The sequence below is a fragment of the Sardina pilchardus genome, chromosome 17 (assembly GCF_963854185.1).
Source record: "Sardina pilchardus chromosome 17, fSarPil1.1, whole genome shotgun sequence".
Taxonomy (NCBI): Eukaryota; Metazoa; Chordata; class Actinopteri; order Clupeiformes; family Clupeidae; genus Sardina; species Sardina pilchardus.
In genome coordinates this window covers 23,064,939-23,072,438 of record NC_085010.1, presented here as the reverse complement: position 1 = coordinate 23,072,438, position 7,500 = coordinate 23,064,939, and the positions used below count along the sequence as shown (strand labels likewise).

The following is a 7,500-nucleotide window of genomic DNA, read 5'->3' as shown; positions in this document are numbered from 1 at the left end:
TGTGTGTGTGTGTGTGTGTGTGTGTGTGTGTGTGTGTGTGTGTGTGTGTGTGTGTGTGTGTGTGTGTGTGTGTGTGTGTGTGTGTGTGTGTGTGTGTGTGGCAGTGCTTTAACATTGTAATAACCTTGGAACTATCGCTTCATTGATCCTAGCAGAGCCATCGGTGCATTTCCGACAGCAAAGGCAAAGAAAAGCCAGCGTGTTTGCACCTAAACCCACCTCCGCTTAACTAGCTGCCATTTCACCTCCTCCAAGATAATTTGCCATATTGATTCAAAGCGCTGCCTATTGCTGTGGGCGCTTGTTTGGAAAAGGGCACTGTCGCCATGTATCCGATGCATTTGCCCCATTATCTTCGCAGTGTGTGTGTGTGTGTGTGTGTGTGTGTTTTTCTCCCTTCACTCCTAAAGGGGGATGGTGGCAAAGGCGACACTGGTCTACTTCTCTCATTTACGCAAATAAGAATTCATAACTCAACTCTCTCCTTTTTCCGGTGACTTCAAATTATGTAAGCTCTTGACATCTGCATGCCTTATTATTTTTAGCTTTAAATTGGAGTGTGTGAGCGCGCTTGCCCTCCCCTCTGTTAATAAGTGCTACGGCGGGGGCTCTGGTTTACCTCATTAGGCTGCCTGTGCATTTAATTAAAGAAGGGGAAAAATGGCGTTAACCTCGCCGTTAATTTTTTCCTTCATTTTTTTTTTTTCCGCGGAGTGTAACAATGGCGACACCTCCGATTGGAGTCGCACCCCTGTGTACCTAATTATGTGGTGGCAAAGACACAGCACATGACAGGAGGTGGTGGTGGTGGTGGTGGTGGTGGCGGAGGTAGTGGTGGTGTTGGGGTTGTGGTTGGGGGTTTGGTTGGCTTGAGCCCTTTTCACTATCTGACATTAATGTCACCAGCCGTGTTTGCTCGGAAACCACTGACGTAGGGACCTCACGCCTTTTAACCTGGAATGAAGAAAAGGACCTGCGTTTCCTTTCTCTGACTTTTTATTCCTTTTATTTTTGTTTCATTTATTTTTATATCCCCCCCCCCTGCGCTTGAGCTCTACTGGGAGCAAGTCGTAGGGTGTCTTGAGGTGGAGCAGGAGCGGTGGCTATTGACTTGTATGTTTAGGGAATGGATCTGTGGCAGGCCGGAGCGCGGAGATGTGCAGATTGCTTTGCAGAGGCAGCGAGGGAAAGAGAGGTGTAATATTGGGTGAGAGAGTAAAAGAGAGGTAGTTTGTGTGTGTGTGTGTGTGTGTGTGTGTGTGTGTGTGTGTGGCGATGGGGGGGGGGGGGGTGTACCAGTCGGCCCGGTGGCACCAGCGTCAGGCCAGCAGTGCCGTGGTCACCATGGCGGGGCGGCTCTAATAACGACCAAGGACGGCAAATATTGAATATTTACATTTGCTTACTCTGGCCTCTTCAGGAACCACCGACGGGAATCAATAAAAGAGAAGGACGGCTTCAGAGCCCCATGCAACCCAACACACACACACACACACACACAACACACTCTCCGTCCCCGCTGTTGATCCGGCCTTTATTAACATCTGCTCTCGGCTCGCATGTAATGTCTAAGGAACCACACGAGAGGCAAAAAAAAGTCCACTCGGCCAATCAAGTGCCACTGCACTGCCTGCGAGGGAATAGAGATGGCGGAGTGTGTGTGTGTGGTGTGTGGTGTTGGTTGAAGTGTTGCAGTCTTAGTATTAGATATTAAATTCTATCTCCTTCAGATGTTTGTCCGCCCCCTGTTCGATTTCCTGTGATGGCCCGGCGCGTTTGCTCTGCAGGACAGGCGCAGATGAATCACACCACTTTGGGTGGAGGCTGACGGAGGGTGAAATACGGAGACCGCCGCCGCGGATAAGACGCGGGAATAACCGGGAGCGCTTGGGGGGGGGGGGGGGGGGGGGTTTCGAGCAAAGGAACCCAACGCGGTTCTAGACAGTGACAAATCCTGGCCCCCTGCGTTATAGAGATGGAGAGAGAGAGAGAAAGAGAGGGAGAACGAGAGAGCCAGACAAAGAGAGAGTGTGCAAGAGAGAGCGAGAGAGTCGTAAGCAAGCAACCCATGGATCATGCCACATAAATAATTTACTACACAGGCTCCTAAGTGCTGCGGCTTGTGGCTTTAATTACTTATATTAACGTCTAAAGGCATCACGCCTGACTAATTCTATCTCTCTCTCTCTCTCTCTCTCTCTCTCTCTCTCTCTCTCTCTCTCTCTCTCTCTCTCTCTCTCTCTCTCTCTCCCTCTCTCTCTCCCTCCCTCGCTCGCTCACTAGCTGGCTGGTTGCTGCTTCCTGCTCATTTGCGTAATGTGACAGGTCTATTATTACTCTCCTAAGCCCACGGGAGCACTCAATAAACACCTATTTCTCCCAGTAAATCCCCTCGCCCTCACCCACGGCTGCTTACAAGGATTTTCCCCAGGCGCACAACACCTCTCTCGCTATCTCTCTCTCTCTGTCTATCAGTCTTTCTCGCTCCCTCCATCTCTCTCTCTCTCTTCTCTCTCTCTCTCGTCTCCATCTCTCTTCTCCATCTCTCTCTCTCTCTCGCTCTCTCCATCTTTCTCCTTCTCTCTCTCTCTCCATCTCTCTTTCTCTCATCTCTCTCGCTCGCTCTCTCCTTCTTTCTCTCTCACTCTTTCTCTCCTTCTCTCTTCTCTATCTCTCTCTCTCCCTCTCTCTCTCTCTATCTCATCGCGTGCATCTTGTGCGGTGGCGTCTCTCTCTCTCTTCTCTACTTTTCTTCTCAACTGTGGCAATATCTCCCCATGCGTTTGTACACTGACATTTAGAACACAAATAAAAAGCCATGGTGGATGACAGCGAGGAAGGGATTACAGATGAGCCGGTGTGTCTGACAATCACCCCGTCCACCCCCCAAACACACACACACACACACACACACACACACACACACACATCTTCAAACACACAAACACACACACACATTGGCACCAAAAATAAAAACTAAGAAGGTGAGTCTGCTCACTGTCAGATTTCCGTGTTGTTTGTCTTGTTGGGTGTGAAGCCTGTGTTTCTACTCCCACTCTATCTGTGTGTGTGTGTGTGTGTGTGTGTGTGTGTGTACGTGTGTGTGTTTGTGTGTGTGTGTTTGTGTGTACAGTACAACTGCGCCTGTCTGTGTCATTGCTGCCTCCACTGTGTGTGTTGGTTCGAGCGCCGCGGTAGTGTGCTGATGGTCATGTGTGTGTGGGAGATGTAAACATCTCTTCTGCACACGACACAAAGAAGAGAGAAGAAGAGTGTGTGATGGAAGGAAACAATGTTTTCTTTCCTTCTTTCTCTCCGGTATTCCTTTCTTTCTTTCTTTCTTTCTTTCTTTCTTTCTTTCTTTCTTTCTTTCTTTCTGTCTTTCTTTCCATATGTCCTGCTCTCTCTCCCATATGTAGTGAGTGTTCGCCAGCACATGTCTGAGGTATCGGATCACACGTATAAAGAGAAGTGGTTGACCCATGACCTTTTGACGGGTGGTGCTGTAAGTGGTGAAAGAGGGTGTGTGAGGGGGCATTAACGAGGTGCACACACACACACACAAAAGGGGACGGAGTGACACACACACACACACACACACACACACGCACCCACACATGCGGGGGTCGGGAGGTGGGGGAGGCACCAGCGGGCGGTCATCAAGAAGGTGACAGATGTGCAAATTACGCCCCACAAGTGCCAACTCCGTGTGTGTGTGTGTGTGTGTGTGTGTGTGTGTGTGTGTGTGTGTGTGTGTGTGCGTGTGCATGGTGGGAGGCTTTAATTACCATCACCCGTTAGAAAGTAACTCATTTTGCATTTCATGTGTCCTTCTCTACCCCCAATCCCCCCCTCTAAAGCACACAATCGTCGTGAAAAACATGACAGCAAAAACACACTAAGACACATTGTAAAATGTAGCAGGTGCCAGGAATATGACAGGGTCCAACCACACCAGCTACATTAGTGTGTAAAATAACTTGCACTGCTTTCTGTTTTCCAAGCTTCCAGAGGAATGAACAGAGTGAAAAGAACAAAGAAAAAGAGTGTTAGAGTGTGTGTGTGTGTGTGTGTGTGTGTGTGTGTGTGTGTGTGTGTGTGTGTGTGTGTGTGTGTGTGTGTGTGTGTGTGTGTGCGTGTGTGTGTTAAGAGAAACGTAGGACCTGCAGATCTCAGGTTAGGCACACTGTGTTTTATGGATGAGGGGAAACGGGGGGGCCTTGCGAGTATGACAGTCGGGGAGCGTCGTCGCGCCGTCGCCACAGTCGCCGTCAAGCTTTTGTGCGTCTCCTCTCTTCCTGAGCGGCGCTCCCCCCTCGCCCGTCCCAGCCAATCAGGGCGCGAGCGCCGGGGCCCTCGGCTCCGCCGAGGTGTCACCACTTTAAAGGTCACCGCCGCACATCTCATCAGAGCGCCACAGAGACGCCGGCGCACTCGCGCTCGCGCCCGCCCGTGTTCCTTAAAATTCATCTACTTATTCCTCCAAGTGGAACAGTTCCCAACAAAACACACACACACGCGCACACACAGATAGGGGCACACACACACACACACACACACACACACACACACGGGTGGATGCACTCAGGGCAACAGAACGTATGGAGAGATCTATCTCTGTAGCCTCTTTCTTCCTTTCTTCCCATTTACATGTTTTATCAGCGCCATTCCTCCTGGTAGCATCTCAAAAAAAGAAAAGAGAAAAAAAAGAAGAAACTGAGTGTCGCGCTTGGAAGGCAAATTAGAAGCTCTTGTGTTGACACGGGCATAAAAATGAAAAGGAGAAGAAGGAAAATGCCAGTGCACATTCTGCCATCCCCTTTAGTTATTGCTTTAGTAACCAGAAAACATCCACCTACACCCACACCACCCTTTTCTCTCTCTCTCTCTCTCTCTCTCTCTCTCTCTCTCTCTCTCTCTCTCTCTCTCTCTCTCTCTCTCTCTCTCTCTCTCTCTCTCTCGCTCTCTCTCTCTCCAGATTACCATGGAGTAGGATAGTAAATTACACACACACACACACAGCTAGGTTCATCATTGTGATGCAAAAGCAGTTGGAATATCACCTCGAGGCTAGTGGCAAGATAGAAGGAGAGCGAGTGGAAGAGTTTGCATGTTTGAGAGGGAGGGAGGGAGAGAGAAAGAGATGGAGGAGGAGAGGAGGAAAGAGAGAGAGAGAGGGGAAAAAAAGGTGCGCGCAAGCTTTGATGTCGCGGCAACAAATTTACCTTGTGACAGAAGATACATGGAAGCAATAAGCGAGTTGCAGCAGGGCCTCTCACACACACGCTATCTGATTACTCTGGCCGGGATGTTAATTGGCTCCTAACAGGCAGATCTGATAGGCCGGGGGTATAAGCAAGGGGTAGTGGAGGCTAGTAGGGAGCCCCCCCCTCTTCGCTCGCCAGCCATGATCGGTAATTCAGGGGAGCGGCGTGGAGCACATGTAATTTGCCGCGTGTCATGTGATGGAGAGCAGGGGGATCTGCTGCTGCTGCTGCTGCTGCTGCTGCTGGACTCCCACAAGAGAGCTACGACTGGAAAGCACCTGCAGAGAGAAAGAGAGAGAGATAGAGAAGGAGAGAGATTGAGAAGGAGAGCAGAGACAGACCGAGAGAAAGAGAGAGAGAGAGAGAGAGATAGAGAAGGAGAGAAGAGACAGACAGACAGAGAGAGAGAGAGAGAGAGAGAGAGAGAGAGAGAGAGAAGGAAGAGACGGAGGAGGCCGATCTGAAGAGCGGAGAGAAAACGTGGCCCAAGACGTGAGTCTTGTCCGCTGCTGGTGAAAGTCCTCTCCAGAGCAGGCCCTGGATATCCTCACCCTTACTGTCCGTCACCTCTCCGGCTTCCGGCCTCCCCGCGTGTAATTGGCCCAGTGTTCCCTTCCTGGTAGCCACTATCCATTAGTGTGGAAATAGTATCACACATTTGTATAGGGTTATTTTTTAAAACACGTTTTTACACCAGCACAGTGAAAATGAAGTGACGATTCTACTGCCGTTTTTATCTCTTCGCCTCAGCTCCTGTGCTGTTTTCGGTGGAGTAAAGCTGTACAGGAAACGTAGCTTTCTCTCTATATATATTTATACACCAGTGAGTCACCAAGCGGTGATTCACACAGACAGCACTAAACCTATTATCACCCAAATGATCACAATCCCGCCGAAATCACCCACGAGACGGGCGAGCGGGCGATCCAGCCCGCCGTGTGCTCTGGGTGTGCCGGCCTGGTGCGCTGTGGGTAGGGAGAGCCGGGTTATCTGCAAGCAGATAAGTGTTCGTGGAGGGTCCACTGTATCTCCATCAGACACTAATGCCTTAATAGAGCCCTCGCATCTGATGTCTTCCTGCTTTAAAGGCAGCGGAGTCCCCCGTGCTGTGTGTGTGTGTGTGTGTGCGTGTGTGTGTGTGTGCGTGTGTGTGTGTGCGTGTGTGTGTGTGTGTGTGTGTGTGTGTGTGTGTGCGTGTGTGTGTGTGTGTGTGTGTGTGTGCGTGGGATGGAGGAGGGAAATTGATTTGGAGGAAAAGCAGTCCTGTAATCTACTTAATGTCCTCAGGATCACAGGCATTGATCTTTTAATCCAAATGATCAGTGTGTGTGTGTGTGTGTGTGTGTGTGTGTGTGTGTGTGTGTATGTGTCTCTGTGTGTGTGTGTGTGTGTGTGTGTGTGTGTGTGTGTGTACGAGCAAGTGTGAGTATATGTAATAGTGCCTCCGTGTGTAAGATAAATATACTGTGATACTGTGTACTGTATATGAAAGTGAACACGAAAAGTGTGTGTGTGTGTGTGTGTGTGTGTTTCCCCCACAGCCTTGTCTGTGCATGGCCTGTGTAGGCCTCAGGTTTGCTTGTGTTGTACAGAGCAGACTGAAATGTCCAGGCAGTCTGTAATGGGGCAACTGTGTGCACCCACATTGTGGAAGGTGGGGCAGAAAGATTTGAGTGTGTGTGTGCGTGTGTGTGTGTGTGTGTGTGAGGGAATGTTTCTCGTCTACGCTCTGTTTCTCTCTATCTCTTTTTTTTCTATCCATCCCCTGTTTTTCTAGGGCAGAATTGGGTCTCACACCTTAATTAACACTGCTACTATGGAGATGAACTAATTGCACCTTAACACTCCTCCATAGCTCTTTTTATTCATCTTAAGCGTATCTTGTGCGTGTGTGTGTGTGTGTGTGTGTGGGTGTGTGTGTGCAAGTGTGTGAAAGTAAGCATTGTGTGTAGAGACATGTGTGTGTGTGTGTGTGTGTGTGTGTGTGTGTGTGTGTGTGTGTGTGTGTGTGTATCCTCTCTCTCTCTCTCCTCGTCCCCATGTGTCTCTGTTTTTCCCCTACATCTGATTACGTTTGTCTTTAGAGCGGAAATGGAGCAGAGTGTGTGAGCGCTTTCCGAAAGGCCCTTAATTGTTTTGGTTGGCAGTGGCCGCGCTATCTCTGCAGTGGCTAATTTGGCTCACCTCCGCGTATCTCAGCCGGAGCAGGAGCGCGAGATGCTAATTGCACCAG

The 7,500-nt window shown here is 49.8% G+C and overlaps 1 protein-coding gene across 1 annotated transcript in view; it reads left to right on the top strand.

Annotated features, from left to right (window-relative positions):
• Positions 1 to 7,500, top strand: part of foxp2 (forkhead box P2) — a 136,904-nt gene that overhangs the window by 84,256 nt on the left and 45,148 nt on the right.